Source organism: Pleurodeles waltl, chromosome 3_1 (assembly GCF_031143425.1).
Source record: "Pleurodeles waltl isolate 20211129_DDA chromosome 3_1, aPleWal1.hap1.20221129, whole genome shotgun sequence".
NCBI classification, from domain to species: Eukaryota; Metazoa; Chordata; class Amphibia; order Caudata; family Salamandridae; genus Pleurodeles; species Pleurodeles waltl.
The window spans coordinates 1,305,424,249-1,305,445,465 of record NC_090440.1 but is presented as its reverse complement, the minus strand read 5'-3'; the positions used below and the strand labels follow the sequence as shown (position 1 = coordinate 1,305,445,465).

General features: G+C 40.7%; 1 protein-coding gene across 5 annotated transcripts in view; it reads right to left on the bottom strand.

Moving 5' to 3' along the window:
- The window catches only part of MYLK (myosin light chain kinase), a 1,681,938-nt gene that overhangs the window by 1,488,911 nt on the left and 171,810 nt on the right, over nucleotides 1–21,217 (bottom strand). For all 5 annotated transcript variants that reach the window (XM_069224656.1, XM_069224654.1, XM_069224658.1 and 2 more), the window contains one exon: nucleotides 8,795–8,943. The gene's annotated coding sequence lies outside the window, so the exon portion shown is untranslated. The remainder of the gene's footprint in view (nucleotides 1–8,794; nucleotides 8,944–21,217) is intronic.

Genomic DNA, 21,217 nt, shown 5'->3' with positions numbered 1-21,217 from the left:
GTGGGCCTGCAGAACTACTTGTGCTACCCACTTAACCTTTTAAACATGTCTCAGGCCTACCATTGTAGCCTGTGTGTGTAGTTTTGAACTGTCATTTCAACATATCAATATAAATGTCTTTCTGGACCAAAACCTTACTTCTTAATATGTAAGTCACACCTAGGGTGTGCCCGAACAGCCCAGAAGGCAGGGTGCAGGGTATTTAAAAAGTTGGACATTTAAGTTTTACATGTCTTGGTAGTAAAAAACTCATACAATAGGTTTTTCACTACTGCAAGGCCAGCCTCTCCAAGGATAACAATGGGTTAAATTATTACATTTGATAAGTGATAACTTTCAATTGGGAGCAGGTTGGGATGTTGAGTTTTGTGTCTATGGAACTGTGATTCACATCTCTCTTTAATGGTAAAGTCCGATTTTAAGTCACAATTCTGAATATGCCACTTTTAGACAGTTGACATTTTCTTGTCCTTACCATTTGGTATCTGCAGCCTGTATTCTGGGTCACATGACTAGGTGTAGCTTGCAGTTGGTCCTTGTGTATTGCTCCCAGACAGTGGGACAAATGTAGGCTAGGTGTTGACAAGATGGACTACTCTGACTTATTGAAAGGGGGGAGCTGTCACCCACCACAAATGCACATCACAAAGACTCAGCCTGACCACACACATAAAGGGTTGTCACCATTCTTTTTGTTGCCAGACTAGATGGGACCAGTGCATTGAGGAAGATGATGCCTGGCAGCTCAGGGTGGTGTACACCTCCAGAATCTTCTACTTCAAAGTGGGCAGTAGGTATAAATAATGAACCCTCAGACCCAACTCTTCAGTACACCTCAGGACCTTTGGAAGACTTACAAGGACAAGGCTGTGCTGCTCTGCAAGAATGACTGCTACTGTATTGCCCTACTGCCTGCTGCCAGACCGAAAGGACTGGACCTACATCTTTAACCTAGGACTACCAGAGTGTCTCCAAGGACTAGTTGGCTGGCCTCCCTATCAGAGCTTCAGAGACAAAATGCTCCAACTACCTTAAACCCTGCATCTGGACTCTTCTGTTGTGAGTCATACCCCCAAGTGGTGCCATCCCAGTCCTGGACCCTTGGAAGTGGGCGCAGTGGTCCTGTGAGAAGAAATTATGTATCTTCTCACAGCTCCACTCTGGAACCGCTGCTGCATTCACATCCCCAAAACAGGACTTCACATTGTAACCTGCAGTCTCTTGGGCACCACCACTACGTGAAGGATCCTTGATGCAGGCCTTTGCATTGCAGGCGCCGCATCTGCAGCATCTTTGACAACATTGGACTCTGTATTGCAAGCCTCAGAACCAGCCAATGCAAGATGTATCCGCAACGCAGGACTTCGCATCGCAAGCCCATCACCAATGGCAACCTTGACAATGACGCAGGACCTTGCCTCACAGCCTCTCTGAACCTCTGCATCCTCGAGGAGGGATCTCCCAAAGTTCCGCAACCAGAATTAAAGGTACTCTTGTTCAGCTGGCCTACCTTGGTCCCTGTATCTAGTGTGCTCTCCATCGCAGTCAGATTGAACTTGTGACCTTGTTTCGGTCCAGTGTGACTAGATAACTGTAGTTAGAGCTTTGTGCTACTAGACACAATTTTCACTGAAATCTTTAAAATTGCATATGTCCGGTTCTACTGATTGGATTTTTGTTGCTTTGTAGTCTAGTAATTTATTACATTTTACATCTATCTTTCCAATTTGGTGTGGTTTTTTTTCTTGTGTTGTGTTTTCACTTTATTATTGATTGAAGTGATGAATAAATACTTTGCGCATTGCCTCCAAGATAAGCCAGACTGCTTTTGCCAAGCTACCAGAGAGTTAAGCATAGGTTAATTTGAGGTTTTGCTTATGTTTCACCTTGACAGAGATTGTGGTTCACCCCCTCAACCAGTAACCTACTTTCCATCACAGTAACACTGATTTCTCAAGAACTATGGAAAAGGCAAAGGACTGAGGGTTTTGACACCTATATGCAAATGATATACAGGCACATCTGATTTTAAGAAAACTACTAAATTATACAAAAATGAAGATGTCAGTCTAATTCATAAAAAGTAAATTTTAGGTCTTGGCTACAGCCAGCTCTGCTGGCAAGACCAATTGCTTCCAATATACCCAATTGCTCATGATTGGACCTATTTGTTGTCTATCTCAGCTGTGTCCTCTTAATTCAATAGCTTTCCTTCGTATTCATATATTTGTCCGGTCATTTGTCCGAGCCTGGAGCATTTCAGTCAGTTTCAGTTTTATGATTGTTTCAATTATATCTTTCTTCTTCTAACATTGTTGGCATTCAGGGAAGGGAAGTACCTTATTTTACCGTAAGCACTCTGTGGAAGAGCATGGGAATGAATGAATAAGTATTTACATATGATTTTCTAAAAATCATTACAAACAAATCAGTAGTAAAATAGTGTGCTAAAACAGATTGGATGTTAATCATGAAACATTTTCTGTCACTTTATCATGTTCCTACTTCCCTTGTATACAAAAAGTAAAAATTATGTTAGTCAAAGCAAACTTGGTATTAAAAAAGGCATTAGTTTGTTATTTTAGCATAGTTGGCACAGGAAATGAGGACTATACCTTAGTACTTGTTCAGTCATGTTCATATAGTAATGTTGATACGTTTGAAGGCCATCTTCACCTGGCCCAATATTATTGCCCCTGCTACTATCTTAGTGAAACTTTGTGGACATGTGACCAATACTAGAATTAAATGGGTATTCATGTACATTCTGACTTAACTTGGGGAACTTGAATACACCAACAACTCTAGGAGGAGCCCCTTGAGACACTTCAGTCATATTTATGGGCTTTTGATGCTGCACTGTCCTCTGTCTACAGGAAAGGGCAGGTATGTGCACTATGGCATACAGCACATTTGTGTCCTCTCCCTCTGCACTGGAGCCATTTTGCCAGCCTAGAGCCAATGCAGGTGCTCTTGCTCTATGGTGCAAGGGTGCCTTCATTGCACGCAGGATTGTTTTTGTGCAGGAAAGGACACCTTCCTGCACAAAAAATAGTCCTGGGTGGCTTTTTAATTTTTCTATAGAAAGAAGAAAAACGAGGAGCAATAAAGATATTTCTCCTTGTTGCGCCTCCCTGGAGAAGGGTAACGTCTTTGTGGATCCCCAGGTTTACAAGGTCTTGTAAATCTGGGGATGCATCAAAATCCATGGGTGTTACTTGGGAGCACCCACCATAACCCCCATGGAATGCCTCCTTAATACAGAGTAAGGCAATCCAGAGATTTACGCTGTCTTGCCTTAGCCCAGATCTGTAAGTGGCCTCATAGATATGATTTCCAGATGTGTGCCACTGTTGCATCACAAAAAGTGAAGCAACAGCAGTGCACGGGGCTCGTAAATATGCCCCTCAGTCATTCAAACCTTTTTCAGACACAAACAAAATTTGAAGGCAGAGCTTTCTTCCACACTCAGCTGGCCATGTTTTATTAACCTTTCATATTCACAGTAAACTCCTGAAAAAGTTGGATACATTATTTTTTTCATTTTTGTATTTAATCTAATATAATTGTGAACTACCAAAAAGCTCTCAGCTTCACACAGCAATATGTAAATAAACACTCATTCATTATTTTTTAATGCAGGAATGCTCTTGAAAGTGCACCTTTAATAATGCACCAGGAAACGTTCCTTTTTTTCTTTTCTTTCTTTTCATTGATACCTTCATGACTAAGTACAAGAATATCCATGGATAGTGAAAATGATCTGTTTATGGAGTGAACATTCAACCAAGTCCTGAACCCCTTACCTTGGCCAGACATAAATTGTTTTAAAGGTAAAAGTTGAAAATAGGAGAAGGGAGAGAATTTCCCCCAATCAGTGTCATTAGCCTTTGGATAAGAATTGAGAGTTTTCAGGAAGCAGTGAAAACTTTTTTTTAAAATATATATTTTATGTTACGAATCATTGTACAAATGATTTGTCATGTCCATAAATTTGCTTTTGTTTCCTGATGCAAAAAAAATAAAAAAAGAGACTGCAAGAAAAGTATTATTAACTTTGTCGGGAGCCTACTCACCTCAAGAAATAACCACAACCCTTGTGATGATGAACCCTTAAACTCATGACATTAACCTGGGTTCAACCCCAGGTAGCTATAGTACAGAGCAGACAGGCTTAATGTAGGGCAATGTGGAAAGTACATATGCAGAAACCTACAGTAATAAAGTCAAAATGCAGTACTTCCCAAACTGAATTAGAAAAATTGGGTATAATTTAAAAATCCAAACAATACCAAAATGACAAAAATCCAATACAGGGACAATGGTTGTATTACATCATGACCTAGGCACAATTTGAGGCTAACCACGATGGAGTATGGGTTGGATACACTAACCATGTTCATCCTAGTCAAAGATTTTACCTTATTACTTATTCCTTTAAGTACCAATCCACCACAGTAGTACACTGCTACCCCCCCCCCCCACCACCCCAGAACGTGAGTGGAGGCACTTGGGGACAGAGTGCCAGGCAGAGGCCAACAGCAGGGTCCAGTTGCAACTTGTAAACTAGGCAATTTCAGGAAAAGGCCTCCTATAGACTGTTGCGGCTCTTTAGCTTCAGTATGTGAGACTTATGATCCCTGAAGTCCACATCTTTTTCTTCGATACAAAAGGAGGCGGGTCCAGTCCTTTTGAACTTCCCAAAAGCCACAGACAGCAGATCCAGTCATCATCTTCAGCACTAGGAGGGTTCTGAAGTTGGTGAACAGAGATACCACATTTATGCCTGTCATGGGCTTGTGGGTGAGAATGACTCTTGGGCATGCCACAACAATAAGATAAAAGTTCCCGGGGCCAAAATCACACACTTTGGGCATTATTAAGATTGAGAAATTCATTGGTCTCACTCAGCGTGGGCTTTGAGGTCTGGGGGTGTTGCAGGAGTGTACTGAGATAATCCTACTGTCCCCCCACATCTAACACTAAAATCCAGTTTTGGGCACCCTCTGTTCCCACAAAAGTCCCAGAAACAAAAGTGTGGTAGAATACAAGTGGGGGTTTGAAGGCAAAGTAGAAACTTACAGAAGCAATTAATCTGGTTTTGCCAGTGACACATCATGCCATTCCCCCTTCTGTTGTTTCACACTATACATCATACGCAAAGAGGAAGGCTAACTGCACATAGTAAGGCCCTCCGGAGGTTGATATTGAGAATATGGAATAGAAAATTGCATCACAGATGCATTTACATTATAAAAGCAGCAAAAGTCAACATTTATTTTGACAGCATATGTGTTCAATCACTATTTCAAATGCACTACCTAAGAGGATTCGTACATCAATAAAATGGTTGTACTCTATGTAGAAAGGGAGCCCACTTAATTGTATGATAGTATTTATCGTTTGAGAATAAATAGGAATGCAAGTCATATGTATAGCACATGGTAGGGATGCATTACAATAAAACGTAAGCAAGCTACACAAAGTACCAGGAGATGCAACATGACAGTAGTTAAAATACAGTGCAACAAAATAATATTTCTATTCATACTAAATAAATAATGAATATTTGAATTTTAGTTCACAAGTCCACAATTAAGGATGCTTTACTGAAAACAATTCAAGGACTAGGTTTTTCAAAAAAGTCTTACTTTACAAAACTGTCAACTATTCTCAGCCTCAGTTCTACATCCCGAATGCTGAATATCAGTTTTTTGCTGGTGTTTTCATTAAGTTATTATGGTTGTCCAGTTTGTGACAATTCACAAAGATTTTCCAGAAAAGTTGGAAATCTGTTTATCACAAATGTTCATCTACAATTTCCCTAGATTCACACATTTTCTGAAATTCATAAAGACCTGCTGAAGAATGGAAATCTCTGCAAAGTCATATGAGAATCTCTGGAAGAATGCCTGTCGAAAACGAACATAGGCAGATTTTTTTTAATTATTAAAAAAACATCGCTCTACAACCTCAAACAATATAGGTTTGATCATTACCACACCCTGAAAAGGCACGTACTCTTAGGTTTTACATTTAATGTGTGTATCTAGAGTGAATAAGGACCAACAAAATATTTTTGAATCTCAATTAATCGCATGAATTCTCCACTAAAAAAACCCTTTTCCACCACCCCTGGTGAAGCTAATAATACAAAAATCCTCCCATATTGAGGGATTGTCTGGAGCGCTAAATGCCATTTCTGGGCATAAATGTTAGTGGTTTCAAATTCTGTTTCGTACTTTTCGTGCACCAAATTTCAATCTACTTGTGTAAAATGTTTGTGAATACAATCATGAATGTCGCCTACAAAACATATAGCTTTAAATGAATCAACAGAAAATGCCTTGTAGATAAATCAAACTCTCTACAAATATTGTGAGCAAGTAACCAACTCACAGCAGCGTTGAACATCACCCGAAATCACACCCATGCTCAATGAAGCCGAAGACTCAGTTCTGAGCACTAAAGCTCGACTAAACCTCAACTAGCTTTTGTGGATATGTAAATTATTCTCCTGAACTTGGAAGTTTGTATTCGTAAGTTTAATTGAGGGCTGATGAAACACCAAGGTGCAACTACCGAATCAGACTCAAACATGCTCAGATTTACTAAGATGTATTTAATGCTGAGCAGTCAGTTATGCTTTTGAAATTCTTTCCCAGTGCACATTGAGACTCGGTTTCACTACAGCTGAGGGATAGTTGAAAGCTCTTGGGTGAGTGTTCAGGTAATTGTTTGGAAGGGGACAGTGTTAAAGCATCACTGTTGGATACTAGGTTTTTGAGCAGTCATCACCTTACCAATAATACTTTCTTTTCAGTAAAATACAACTTTGGCACTGCACATAACAAAAACCCTCAAGATGAAGGTCCTTTGGCGAATCTGTGGTAAGTAAGTCACAAAGGAATTTCTACCCAATTTATAATAAAAATATATGAGTTACTCAAAATGTAAACTGGTAATACAGGTGAAGGCAGAGAGGACACCTAACCAACTACGTATACGTGGCAGAAAGCGGTAGGAGTTTGCCAGTTTGTCCTGTTTTAGTGCTGCTACTACACCCACCCACAGCTGTCCCAGCCCAATTGGAATTATTTCACTGCTTCCGCTGAGAGATTGCAGCATGTACTCAGTACCCAGTTCCATGACAAATAAATGGGCCCTTCTCAATCGCTTATTGTAGCTCCAGAAAGTGATTGCTTCATGTTATTCTCTTTAGTAGTAAGGTGACTCGTTCTCTCGTGTAGTCTATTTTATGTGTGTTTATGTATTGCGCCCCCTCTCATGGACTATATAGATTATTCCATTCACCATTTTGGTAGTCTTTCTCCAAATCGTCGCTCTACATTTACCTTTTAGCAAATGGAGTCTCTAGCACTCACCATAATTCTCCAGGTGATATATACAATAAAAAAGCTATTTTGGTTCATTTATCATGTGTCTCCCACATGTCAGTATTCATCTCTATCTGGAATGTAGAGCGTTATATTCAGAGCCTACAATTACCTCCGAGCACACCTGACCTGTCTTCTTCTCACACTTTGATATCATCACTTGCTTTGTGTCATGTTCTAGTCTTTTGTTGATGGTCCCCTTTGCCCCCAACTGCTCGTGCTGGAGGGGTTCTACGCATTTACCCCTACATGTGACTCCATAAGCTCCACTACCACACTCCCAATCAGTCTTGTCTCATGACCTGTTTCCCTCGAACCACACAATCAGTGGAATATGCTACACTTAGACCTGCAAATCTTGGAATCATTTACGCAGTGTAATCCTAAGAGATGAAGCAGTAGGGACCGTGGAGAAAAGGCTGAGGCATCACTTCCTCAGATGCTGAGCACCCACACCTACTCTGCCAACATTATTTATAAAGGTATCCCATGCAATTTCCAAAAATCACCATGCATTACAACCATTCAGGGCCTCAACACTCGAACTGAGACCTGCCCTGTGTACGGGTTTTCAACTCAACTTGGTGCTCACATTGTGATGAAATTTCTTCATCAAATGGCTGTTTGCATTTTGCAGATACTGTGTAACACATGTCATCATATGACCCCGATCCTGATGTCATGCTCATAGGTGGCCTTACTAGCCTGCACCATATTCAGCACCGCCAGCATCATTTACAAAGCCATCCTGAAAAGCAAACCTGATTATCTTGCAGACAAGTTCACCATCTCTGGTGGTTCCCGGCACACCTGTAGCCAGGACACCATCAGAGTGGAGACTAAAATATGTTTTAAAAAAAAGCGACAGGCCTTTTTCATCTGTACACCCAGAATATGTAACAAAATCCGCTATCCCGCAGGAGTACCCCAATGCTGCTCCAATTTACGGAAGAGTTGAAGGCAAGAAAACACAGTAACAATCCAAAAAGCAGTTATCTCTCCTATCTCTCACTGACTTTATGCTTGCCTTTGATTCTGTACTGGGCGCTCTGATACCTTCAGGCTAGGGATAGATAGATAGATAGATAGATAGATAGATAGATAGATAGATAGATAGATAGATAGATAGATAGATAGATAGCAAGGAGCAGCAATCAGTATGGATCATCCTAAATGAACATACCTGATCATTTCAAAACTGTGGAGGAAAGTCCCTAAAAAAATGAGACAATCCTAAGTAAAGTAGAAGCAAGCGCTGATACAGTTGAACTGTTACATTAAGTACATTATCGTACTGCTGGAAGGCACAGTGGTACTTAAAATGATTTTGGGGATGTTAATTATGCAAGCAGCAGACACTGCTGTATATATTTGAGTACAAGACAGAAAGTACTTACAGCTTGAGCCGGGCTAAGTCTTCACCGCTTAGAATGCACCGTAGAAGTGCTTGTTTCAAATAAGATTCTTTCTAATCGAGATAATATCCAGGACAGGAGGCCAGTGGTGTCCTGGAGTAACAAATGGTTCCACCACTCTTACAGGATATCTAGAAACAAGAATGAGGCATCATAAGTACTTAATGCTCAAGGGGAAATTATCACACAATATTATAATAGGACCGTAGCGAAACACATAAATTCTACTATGGGATCCATCACCGACCTTCAAAGGCAAAAAGGTACAAATATTACAAAATGTTCATGAAAAGAAATACGATATGGTGTGCCAAAAAGCATGAAGTAGACAGCATAGAAAAGTACATCTTAAAATATTTTAAAACTATTGGAATTTCGAGTGCAGTAGACTAGTGAGAAACATACAAATTCACCACCCTGAAAAACGGACATGCAATAAAACATGGCCTACCTTAGTTTTAGCACTTGTTTCATATACTGATCAAATGCTAGTACTGCCCACTGACTACAAATGGGCTGAAAGGGTAAGCTTTAATAGGAAAGCAATGCCCTATACAGATACTCATATTTGGTTTCCATAATCATCAGCTATACTAAAAGCATTGTTACAGTGAGTTCTTCTCCTTGCACAGGTCAGAAGACTCTCTTGCACTGCACTTAGCCCATCTCTTCTTCATGATAATAAATCCATAACAGAAATCGCCATGTACTTTATTCAAAAACTATGAACTACTTTCTTTGTATAAGTTATGATGAACAATATAGTAGAATTTGGTTTGAGTGAAGCCTGGAACTTTAACTTGACAAATTTGGCCAGCATGTAGAAGAGATTACTAACTTTAATCGCCATGTGGTAGATGATTTCTGCACAAACCCATGGATGGATACTGACTTGTGCATTTATCTTGATCTGAGCAATGGAAATGTTTGCACAAATATCATGACAAATCACAAATTAAGTTCCCAGGTTACTAAAGCAAACAGTTATCTGAGAGATAGCGGTCATTGATGGTACAAAAGGAATAGGTCATAGCCCCAGATATTACAAGACAGCACAAAAGATATGGATAGCACATCAAACAGAATCAATCTGAATCCAGTGGGCTTTCTCAAGGATACTGAAAGAAAGAATTTGGAGCAAACTTCACATGACTGGGTTCAACAGATAATCTTCAAGGATATGTTGTCACAGAGCTATTCACTAACCCTATATCTCTGACCGTAAGGCCCTTCTCAGTCCCATAATTAAAATATATTAAATTACAAGGACAGTAATGTCCGAGAGAAAGATTCAATTATACATATGGATATGGAAATTGTGCTATTCACAGTTCTTATTTAAGCAGTTCTAAAAACCCCGAAAGCATTTGAAGGTTAAATGCAAAACAGCTCAGATAAAGGTACTTTTTCCTGTGGTGCTAACAATTTTGAAGGCTGCAGCTTTCAGACTCTTTCTCAGGAGGTGTGAGACTAGGTTGAGTACAGGTCTGCTGACCCTGGGCATGTGCAAAGCCATCAAAAAGAGGAAAGGAGTGTCTGGAAAGCTGAGCAGCTCCATTGGAGGAACAGACCACTGGGAGGAAAGGCAATTGAAACCCATAGTTAAATGCATGAAGTTAAGTGAGGTTAGAGCTTTCATAATGTTTGCAACCTATTTGAGCAGGGTAATCTGTGGCCTTTTCAATGAAGTACCTTGTCCACAAAAACTGTAATTAGGCTAGGGGTGGGTGATCAATTTGCCCCACCGGCAGGTTGACGGAGTTTTGGCCACTCCTCATTATGCAGGTAACACTTAGTTCTGGCCAAATTCCGCCAACCAATGCATGGCAGAGTTTTGTGAGTGAGATTTAGGGTCCCCTAGCACAATTTTTGGTCGCTAAGAGGGCACACACCAAGATTTCCCCAATGCGGGGATTGTGGCGGTTGTGGCAGACCATTCACAGCAGGGGTGGTTTCGCTTTTAGGACTGAGGAGCTACAATTGTGGACGACGAATGTTGTATGATTGCAGCTGTTGAGGTTGAACGGGTGTATGTGTGTTCTGAATCAGAGTGGAAGGAGAATTTGGCCAATGACAATGACCTGTGCGCAGTTATGAGGTTTATAGTTGAGGGCTGGCCAAATGAGAGAGACTTGACGATGGCCGTTCAGCCATTTTGGAAAGTTTCTGATGAGTTAACAATTGAGGAGGGCATTCTCTTGAGGAATGACAAACTCATTCCTCCGGAGGGGTTGAGGTGTTCATTACTGAAGAAAGCACATGAAGGTCATTTGGGGCCCACTATGACCAAAAGACGAGTAAGAGACAGCTTTTGGTGGCCTCGCATGGACAATTAAATCGAACAATTAGTAAGGAATTGTGTTGTGCCTGTCCCAGGCTGCCTGCTCCGCCTCGCTCTGAAGCATGAGACGGAAGTCCGGCAGTAAATCAACTGTCAACACTGTGATGCACGACGCAGGGATGATTTCTCTAAAGCCCTTCATTTCCAATGTAGTCTATCCACTATAGGCCAGTAACACTTTTAGCGTCATGATTTTGGGCATCGGAGTCTTTATCCCTGCATGAGAGAGAGCAGCCATCTGTCATTAACAGGGATAAATCCCACCCCATCCCAGGAGTGGATGCAAGAATGTGTGAGTTAGTGCCTTGTCTTTAGTAACGGTAAGTGTTGTAATGCTAATCATGTGTACATTTATTTTACTGAGACTCCTTGAAATGCTAAGCTCCTGTGTGACAACCCAGGCTCTGGCTGCAGATCACTGGCTCCTTTAGAAGTGGAGCTGCTGTATTTGCTCCTCGTGAAACTGTTCCATGCGACTAGCACGGTTCTTGCTCCCTTGAAAATGGATCCAAATATCCGAGTCAAGTGCAAGGGGAGAAATACGTGCGTACAGTAAAGGTAGTTATCTGCTGTATGGTGTTGAAGCTGGCTCTATCTTCATGCCCTTAACATTAATGCCACAAACATCGATTGATATACGAATAATAAATGTTAAAATGTGTGTAACGTGTGTCAACCAAGAGGTTCCTCTTATTTCACGTTTTGCTTAATTTTGCATTCCTCTAAAGAGTTAGCTGATTCATCGTGCTGTGTTTCTGGGCATTGTATTATTCTTGCATAGTGCATACTTTGACTCGTGATAGGTGTTTATAAGGGGCTTTGATTGTGATTGCTGGTGCAGAGCACACAGAACAATAGTCAAATTAAATTCAGTGCAAATGTGTGTGAAAGGGTGTGTAGGGGTCAAAATATTTAGAAGGCAAAAACAAAATGAAATAATGTGCTTCAATGTGAATGAGTGCAGTGTATGTTTGAGTTGGTCAAATGAAAGAGATGCGAGGAAGTGTATTCAGGCGATAAGGAAATGAGGGTGCTGAAGAGGAAAAAGGAGGTTGAAAATGTACAGAGGGATGAGATGTGAAGGGAAACAGACCATGCATATCTAAAGTAATGCACAAATAACTGAAGGCCCTACTCCTTCCATACGCCTCAATATTTTTAATTTACAGTCTCAAAATTTCAGAATTGAAACATTTACAATGTTAATTCTTTATAACTAATCATTGTTGTTACTCATTTATCTCAAACAGCTAACAAGCATTGACAAAGCCAATAGCCCTGACAGGTTTTAGGTGTATGTCAGTTGTTGTTTTATGTTTCTGGATGCAATAACATCTCAGAGAGAAAACACAATACAGGCCGGGTGGCACACTATGGGAATCACATACATTTATATTACATGTTTCCTTTTAGAGAGCTCCCACTTTTTCATCCCACCTAAAGATCTGTCTGCACATACTTCTGTATGATTGATTGCAACCAGCAGCTGTGGGTGCTTCCTGACGCCTGGTTAGAGCATTTTCTTCCAAAGTTGGTGCTGCGTGCAAGGCAAGACACTGTGCAAGCACACAATTTAAAGAGCCTGAAGTTGTCACACTACAATTTGCACATTAAAGTAACTGCTGAATGTATTAATGCAGTAGGATATGGGGACTTTTTAATGTGTTTAGTGCTTCAAGACTATGGGGGTCATTACATTAAGACCGCCAGGGTCGCGCTGGTGGTCTGACTGCCGCCAAATCAGTGGTCTGACCACTTTTGTGGCGGTCTGACCGCCACATTACGACTGTGGCGGTTGCGCCACGGTAGGACACCAGCACTGCCAGTTCACCTCCACAGGATGGACTGGTGGTGCTGGCGGTCCTAATCTGCGAGGGCAGCCCTGCAAGAAGCACAGGCCTGAGCTTACGACCCCTCTCTCTGCCAGCTTTTACATGGTGGTAGCACTACCATGTAAAGACTGGTGGAGACGGGGTGCAGGGGGCCCCAGACGGCAACCTGACTGCAGGACTTTGCCGGATGGTCTTTTCCATCTGCCAAACTCATAATGACCCCTTACATGTTCCACTGCATTATAAACATTGCTTTCTCACTAAATTCATTTGCTTTCAAGTGCACCATTTGTCAATCTTTTTTCAATTTTTTCTTGGGAAGAGGACTCACCTTGGACCCCATGTTTGTCCGTTTATCCTGCTCACTTCACTCGCTACATAAAAGTCATGCCCAACTTTTACGCCCAACCACTTTCAAATGTCACCAGCCACCACTGGTCCACAGTCAGAAAGCTGCAGTTTGTGTAGAAAATCTACTTGAGCAGCAGCAAAATTAAGTCTAGAAGCAGTGCCCACTGCCTCATCACTTGGCACCATTTGCGCTAAGTTTTCAGCACGGAATGAGCTCCTGGTGCTAAAAATTAGCACAAGTAGTGCCACATACCGAAAGCCCCCGTTCTCAGAACCCCTCAGAATCTCGCAAAGATTTTGTGTTACTCTGCGGAATTCCGCAGAGAGAAACTCCGGCAGTTACACCCACCTCTAAAATTGGCCCTAAAGTATCTTATGTTCCCTGCCTGCTTGGGCATGTATGAGCAAAAGATTTTATTTGCAAAAATGTATTTGGTGAAAGTTTTTGAGTTATTGACTCACACACACATTTAGCAGAATTTGTGTCACAATATTTACTTTTTCTGACTTTACAAATTTGATCAAGTTTACGATGAGTGCAAAGTTAAAAAATACTTACCAAAAAAATAAAAAATTAGCATATGAAAAATATTTGCAAATTCGCAAGTATAATAAAAAATGCATAAAAATGTAAAAGATCCATATTTAATTGTTCTCTCATGTGTATTCTTCACATTTTAATCAACGCTATGCCCGCTATGACTAAAAAAATAACTAATCACTTACAGAACTTCAATACCATATGTAGCCCACAGGTCTTGCAGTTCAATGGTGAGTGCTTTGCTATTCTTGTTTTGAAAACTTTACAAGGCAATGCACCTTTCATACTCAAGGCTGCGTTGAAGTTTTAAAAATTCTACCATATACGGGTGACCTTTACCTGATCAATGCACATTTTACTAATAGTTAAAAAAAACTGCACTAGAGTAAGTGGGGACTTGCTGCAGTCATGTTGTAAGCAGTTGATGCTTGTGTGATTTGAAAATATCAGTCTGTGTTTGAGCGAACAACCCTCTTGGGCAGCTGTGTCATTAAGATTCTAGCAAGAAGTAAACACGCCTCCCCTACTACATGTTTCATGAAACCAGGGGAAGAGAGAGAATGTCTGCAAAGCACAGCCCCAAACAAGCCTGTCACCTTTTAAACCAATGAAAATACTAAGCCAAAACAGCAGTGAAAATAACAAACCTGAAAAATATCTATTGAGAGTATATACAAGGGAATGAAAAAACACAGTACTCAGCAGACGACTAACGTACCTATTTAAAAAATAATTTATCAATCACTGGAAACCAGCTACCAAAGTAGCCTCAGAGTGCTAAAACAATTAACAGGCTTTGGCAATGCCAATAGGTCTAGCTTTAAAAGAATGTTGGAAGGCAATGCAAAGCATTACAAGTAAATTGCACATGAATTAATCTGTATTTGTGTGGATAAAATAACATTGGTGTAGGTTAAAAGGTCAGGTGAAAGTTGCACTGTCAAACCAGACCTAAAAATCCATGTAAGTTAATGGCTGCCCTCCTCCCATCAGTGCTCCTGCCAGAAAAACAACAACATAAATTATTTTGTCATCACATGTATGTACCCCTGAAAGTTCAAGCTCAGGCAACTGGATAAATAAGCAAAATAATCACAACTGTGTGGAGGGCAAGCACTTTTTTTTGAGGAAACACACAACGTCTGCCCAATCAAAACATATAATCCTGCCTCCCAACATGTGGCTGGATCCAACGCCCACCTCTAGTAACGCTTACGTAATTGTCTGCCGACAGTTGTGCTCTCAAGTCAGAATATAAAAATGGGATAAGATGATTCAAAGATATGTATAGGTACAAAAAATAACCATGTGAACAGAAGAAAAAAGTGGGAGAGGGTGATGGCAGCAATTTGTGAAAGTATGCGGTGCACTTCAGCTCTGTGTATGTACTACCTAGGCAAGGCATTGATCTCTACGATATGTTTTGTTCAGTGTACAGTCCACTACTATCAATTACTTGGTCCATGATGCTTTTAGATACAGAATTAAGGGCTTGATTACAACCTAGGCTGAGGGGATTACTCCATCACAAACATAACGGATATCCCATCTGCCGTATTACAAGTTCCATGGGATATGATGGAACTTGTAATACGCAGGGCAGGATATCCGGCACGTTTGTGACGAAGTAATCCCCTCCGCCAAGGTCGTAATCGGGCCCTAAATGTCTGCACTTGTAAGGCTGTACAAAGAGGATTTTCTGTGGCAGTACCCGTGGATAGATCTTACCTAGTTGAGTAATCTGGTGTTGAGGAAAGGGACAGAATTAGATATTTAGATTTTTCTGAAATGTGTTTGTATACTATACTCCCCTATAGCTGCTTTCAGGCAAACTACTTCATGCATTGGTCTGTTATCGTGTCAGTCTCATCTTTCTCCTGCCCATAAAAGCATACAGCATGAGGCAAGGGTTCACCCCACATCGGCCACTGGCTAACTTCACTGTGAGTGAAGGCATTCTACCCTTTAACAAGTACCTTATCCAACACACAAAGCAATTCCCTTCAGTGCGAGGGACTACTATGGCAACGTATGCTTTTGGAGACTACACAAATATTTTTGCTTTTAGCCACTGTTTTGCTTGTTTGTTTTTAGACTGATGAGTGCCAGACAGCTTCCCCAGGAATAAAGTTTTGCAAAAATCATGACAGAAAAGCAGACAAAGTCAAGGCGAGACCGATTGACTTTAACCATGCTTGTAACAAATATGCTTCAGTAAAAATAGGTCTTAGTGTTTTGAGTATAATTAAAGTACTTGTTTACACAATGGGTAGGTGCTTCTGTGTTCAACCAACACAATAAATAATTTTTACGGCACTTAAATAACAGAGCAAAAATGTCATGGTTATATTTATTTAATTTATTAAGAGTTACAAAATAATACAGTATGCAAACCAAATATGAAAAGTATTAAAATACTTAGCAGACTCTAACGGCACCATCATGAAAGCTGGTGTAATTGGGTGCAAAAAAATACCAGGGAACATTTTGTTGCCACACAGTATGCTGTTGGTTTTTGCACCCAATGCCACGTTTTTCTCCAGGTATTGGGCAGAACATGTTCAAACATTCACTTGAGCAGTACAGTTTGGATAGCACTATTCAACACACAATTGCATGAAACCAACATTATTGCGGAATAATTCAAGCCCACTTTTGCTAGATTAGTTTATTTGACAAAGTTGAGTTGATGCAATAAGGCAGGCCCATGAACGTCAATTCACCAAACTGCCAGGGGTAGCAGAGATGACATCACACACCATTGCGTCTTTACTTGCACTCTCACAAGCATACTTACACACACAGTTACACATACACACACCCACTCTCACTTAAGCACACTCTCCTCTGCAGGAACGCACACAACATATATTTTAAAATCTTTTTTTTTCACTTACCTCAGCTGCCAGGGGAGGTCATATAACAGCAAATTGTAATTCATATTTTATCACACTTATATATAATAATAATAAAATAAAATTCACTATTAGTGAAATATAACATTGACAGAAAACAAAGAAAGTGGAGCTGCAATTGTGTTCCTGGCACTAATTTTGCCACTTCTGAGGCTGGGGGTCGCAAAGGCAGGGCCAGGGGTTGCAAGGCGAAAGCCAGGGGGCACAGTTACGACCCCTATATGACTTCCAATGACAGGCCTGAGCTTCTGGGTAGTGTTTTCAAGTATTTGAAAATCCTTGCTCCCTGTTTGTAAGATGCTCCTTCCATTGTTGAAAACGTGAACGTCTCAATCAGCCACACCACAATGCCCATTTTAAATGTATATGACTATTTTCTCGGAGGGTTTTCTTCCACTTCCTTATAGTATTTTGATTCATATCCTGAAATAATTATTGCATTGATATAGTGCAAATCTAACTGGCAGAAAATTGAGAAATGTTCAAAATAAAGAGTTTATGATTAGGATTGTGACTATCTGCATGTTCCTACACAGAATCAAACTACACTGAAATGTTGTCATATGGAATACATTACTGAGGATGATACCACTGAGAACACAACTATGTGGAGTAAGCTTGGTCCAAGTATGTGAGTAATTTCTTTAATCTTTACCCTAAATCTAATATCTTAACCTTACCATTCCCCTTTGCCTAACTCTCAATTCAACCCTAAGCCTAAACCTTACCATGACCATTAACCTAACACTATGCCAAACCATACATTTACCCTAAACCCTAACAAGGTATATCCTGTGCCAAAACCTTATAATCATTTGAGTCGTCTTCAAGTGGAAAATGCACTTTAACTAATTTGTAATCTCTTGCACAAAGCACTTGACCTAGGCCCAACTGATAGATTTTACTAGCATGGCCAATTTATAGTCTATTTTTATTCTTACTTTATTATTATACTTGACAGTACAATTCTTAAGTCTTGAAGTGTCTAAATTGTTAACAAGTTGCTGTTGTCATATCACGTTTTAACTATACTATCTTCAATCTGAAAATGCATATGATCTAATTCATAATCAGGGCCACTGGAATTATGTGATTGTGCAGTCGCAGACATTTTACCATAATTATAGTTATAGATTTGCCGCTTAATCCATCATCTGCTGCATGATATGTAGCTTTTTGACAAAACAAAATGTTTTCAATTCAAACGGTTCAAAAAGTAATAAATATGCAGTGGCACCTCTTTGCAAGAGGTGGAAAGCCATTTGCAGCGCTGTGCGTGTCACCTTTCTGTTCCTTGTTGCTAATTTTGAGTGTTAAATTGGTATCAATGAGATTCAAACAATGCGCAGACAGTGTTACCAAGTTTAAAACTGATAAAATAGGACAGAAATGCTATGACAAAATGTGCTGCAGTATGCTGCATAATTTGTTTTTTCTTGCTGCATAATTTAATCAGTCCTGCTGCATAATTTGTCCCTCTCTTCCCACATAATTCCAGTGGCCCTGACATTATCTGTATCTGTTGCACAGAGCACTTTTCCTAGGCCCCTGATAGTATCTCAGCTGTATGGCCTTTGAAAAGTTCACACAATACTCAAGCTTTTCTGTTGTTTCTTGTATGTGTACCTGTGCAAGAATGCTAGCTTACTGTTTACATTTATTCGTATGGTATTTATGCCTTAGAAAGATGATTTTATTATTGCATACTGCACATTGTATGGGTTATGTCTTTAACCTGACACAATAAACTAAACTAAATTATGACCCTTCTAATGCCAACCCTTATCTTAAACAAAACATTCCCCTTGCCCTAGCCTAATCCAAAATCAAACAAATCCTCTTTCCTTAAGCCTTATCCTTATGCCTATTATTTAACCTACCTCATATAATGCTGTGGTATTCTTAGTAGTGGCATTCTCAGTTGTGGTAATTTGAATGTAATTGCCTATATGCAGTGGCACATCGATTACGTGGTACATCTATACAGTGGTACTTCGATGAGGGGATTTGCAGAAGTGGTGATGCACCTCTAAACAAGTGGAACTAGGAAGAATACATTATCTTCTGTGTTTCTCGGTTCTGAAGTTTGCTTGTGAATGGTGGATGAGTTGCTTTTCAAACACATGCACCTTCAGCTACTTTCTGAAATAACGAATGAAGGTCCAAACCTGATTTGTGGTGAGATGTTGCCCCACAAGCTTGAATCTGAGAAAGCTTGCTCCCAGTCTTTCATTTTTGCGTTTCTACAATTGTGGTCTGGAATTGTCATGAACTTATGTGGTCAGACTAGAATGATTAGTTCATCAGTGAGGTAGGGTGTTTGTTGGTGGTACAGGAGATTCTGAAGATGCAAGCTTGTAGTGGTATCCATAAATTCTAACAAGGGTGGCATGATGCATTCATATTTCTTTAGGCCTTTGGATGATGCGATATTCAGTGTTGTGTAGAATACTCTTCATTTAAACTAGGTGGGTGTTACGCACGTGAATGGCTAAGACACTCCTATCATTCAAACTGGAGAGGAACATGGGCCTTCGGGGAGATATTGTTTGATCTTCTGCAAGACTGAAATGTGATACCAGTTGATGCCAGACATCTGATGGCAAGTACAATTTTTAGGGTTCATCAGAAGTGATAACTGTGACCCCTTTAAACCACCTTAGTAGGCATTAGATCTCTTCTTAGCACTTAGATTGAGATTTTTAAATTGTGTTAATAACGTTACTTTTCCAACTTCCTGTGTTTACTGAAATTCAAAGTCAGGGTTTCTGAAGGCTGTGATATCAGGGAACTTCATACAATTCCCTTAGTCAGTCTGAGGCTAGTTTAGTTTCACTTCATGCACCTCAGCGTTTGCACCAGAAGGTTGTCCCAGCCAACACAATGGGACATCAGGCTCCAGGGTATTGCGTTTCCCCACTGTCACCTGAATGGTGGCTGTTAATCACACAATAGGTGCTACTCAACTATGGTTTATCACCTAGGCCAGAAATCCTGCCCTGGCACTTCAGTTAGTGGGTAGTGAAGACCTGACCAGTGCATAGCTGAAACAAAATGTAAGCAACTGCCAAGACTTCCTGCAGAGTAGCCAGTCTTTTGGACTACAGAGCCGATCCCCTTTATGGCCAACAATATAATTTTTTCTAAAGTTCTCCGGCATTGAGGTGCACAACTTTGGCGTTGTTTATGAAAGTGGACAAGTTCCGGCTGATTGCCATCCAACCATATCTTGAAAATGATGTTGAAAATATTGAGGCTCGGAAATCCTTTTGCAGTGGTACTATAGAACAACACACACAACAGTATTCTAACATCCTTCTGGTCACTGAATAGCCCTCTGTAAAAAGTCACAAAAAGACAGTGAAGCTATCTGACGAAATGACAGTCACAACAATCGATTTGCATGATTAATTCCCATAGATACGGTACAAGATGTCCCAAACTATCAGTTTGCGGGATGGGCCACTCATCGGACCAGTGAGTGGCCGTGGCAAATGCCTACCGAGGGCGCAAACAGATGCCCACAGGAGGTCAAAGCCCGCATTTTAGGTTTACTTTGAGCTGGCCAATCAAGTGGGCAAGCTATGGGCTTTGCAGGGCATAAAAGGGGTGCAGACAGCACCCCCAGCTCATTGCGACTACTGACTTTGACCCACCCAAACCAGCAGCATGGATGTCGCACCCGCATAATCTTTTGGCTGGGGATTGAGGCGGAGAGAGCTCAGCTAGATGGACAGCACACTAACAGAAAGAACAAGAGGTGCTCAGGTAGTGTCCTCAGGATGCCTCACTGCAGGGATACGAGGGAACAGACAGAGGCCAACAAGGGTTAGCTGTGGGCGGACACGACACTTGCGGTCCAGGCAATGCCAAGAGGCCACCAACTGCGATTGATAGCAAGAGAGGAAAGGCTGTGCTGGGACACTGGTGACTAGCAATATAACCATAAAGAAACTGAAAGGACAGGAGAATGCATTATCAGTATATTGTAAAAATCTGAAATTCTGCATGAGATGTTTTTGTGTCTATGATGTACATTGAATAAACTGCAGCCGTTTTAATCCCAGCATAGTCTCCCCTTGTTTTGTTTGTGAGACAAGAAAGGGTATCATGGGGTGGGGCGTAAAATCAAGAACGGCTGGGATGGAGATCTGGTCTGTAGCCCATCTGGCAGGGATTAAGTAAAGTACATTTTCTTGCATACTTCAGGGACCACCTACCCCCACTGTTGATCACCTGACTTTTAAGACACTGTGCCAAGAGGATCTACAGTATGGATACGTCAGATATTTATCACTCTGCAAGTAGCCTTAGGATAAACTCCCATAACTCTCATATGTACAAAACGGCCATTACTTAGTATTTAGAAAATACAATTTTACGCAAATGTAACCTTTCAGTATGTTCCAAAATGCTTTTTGATTC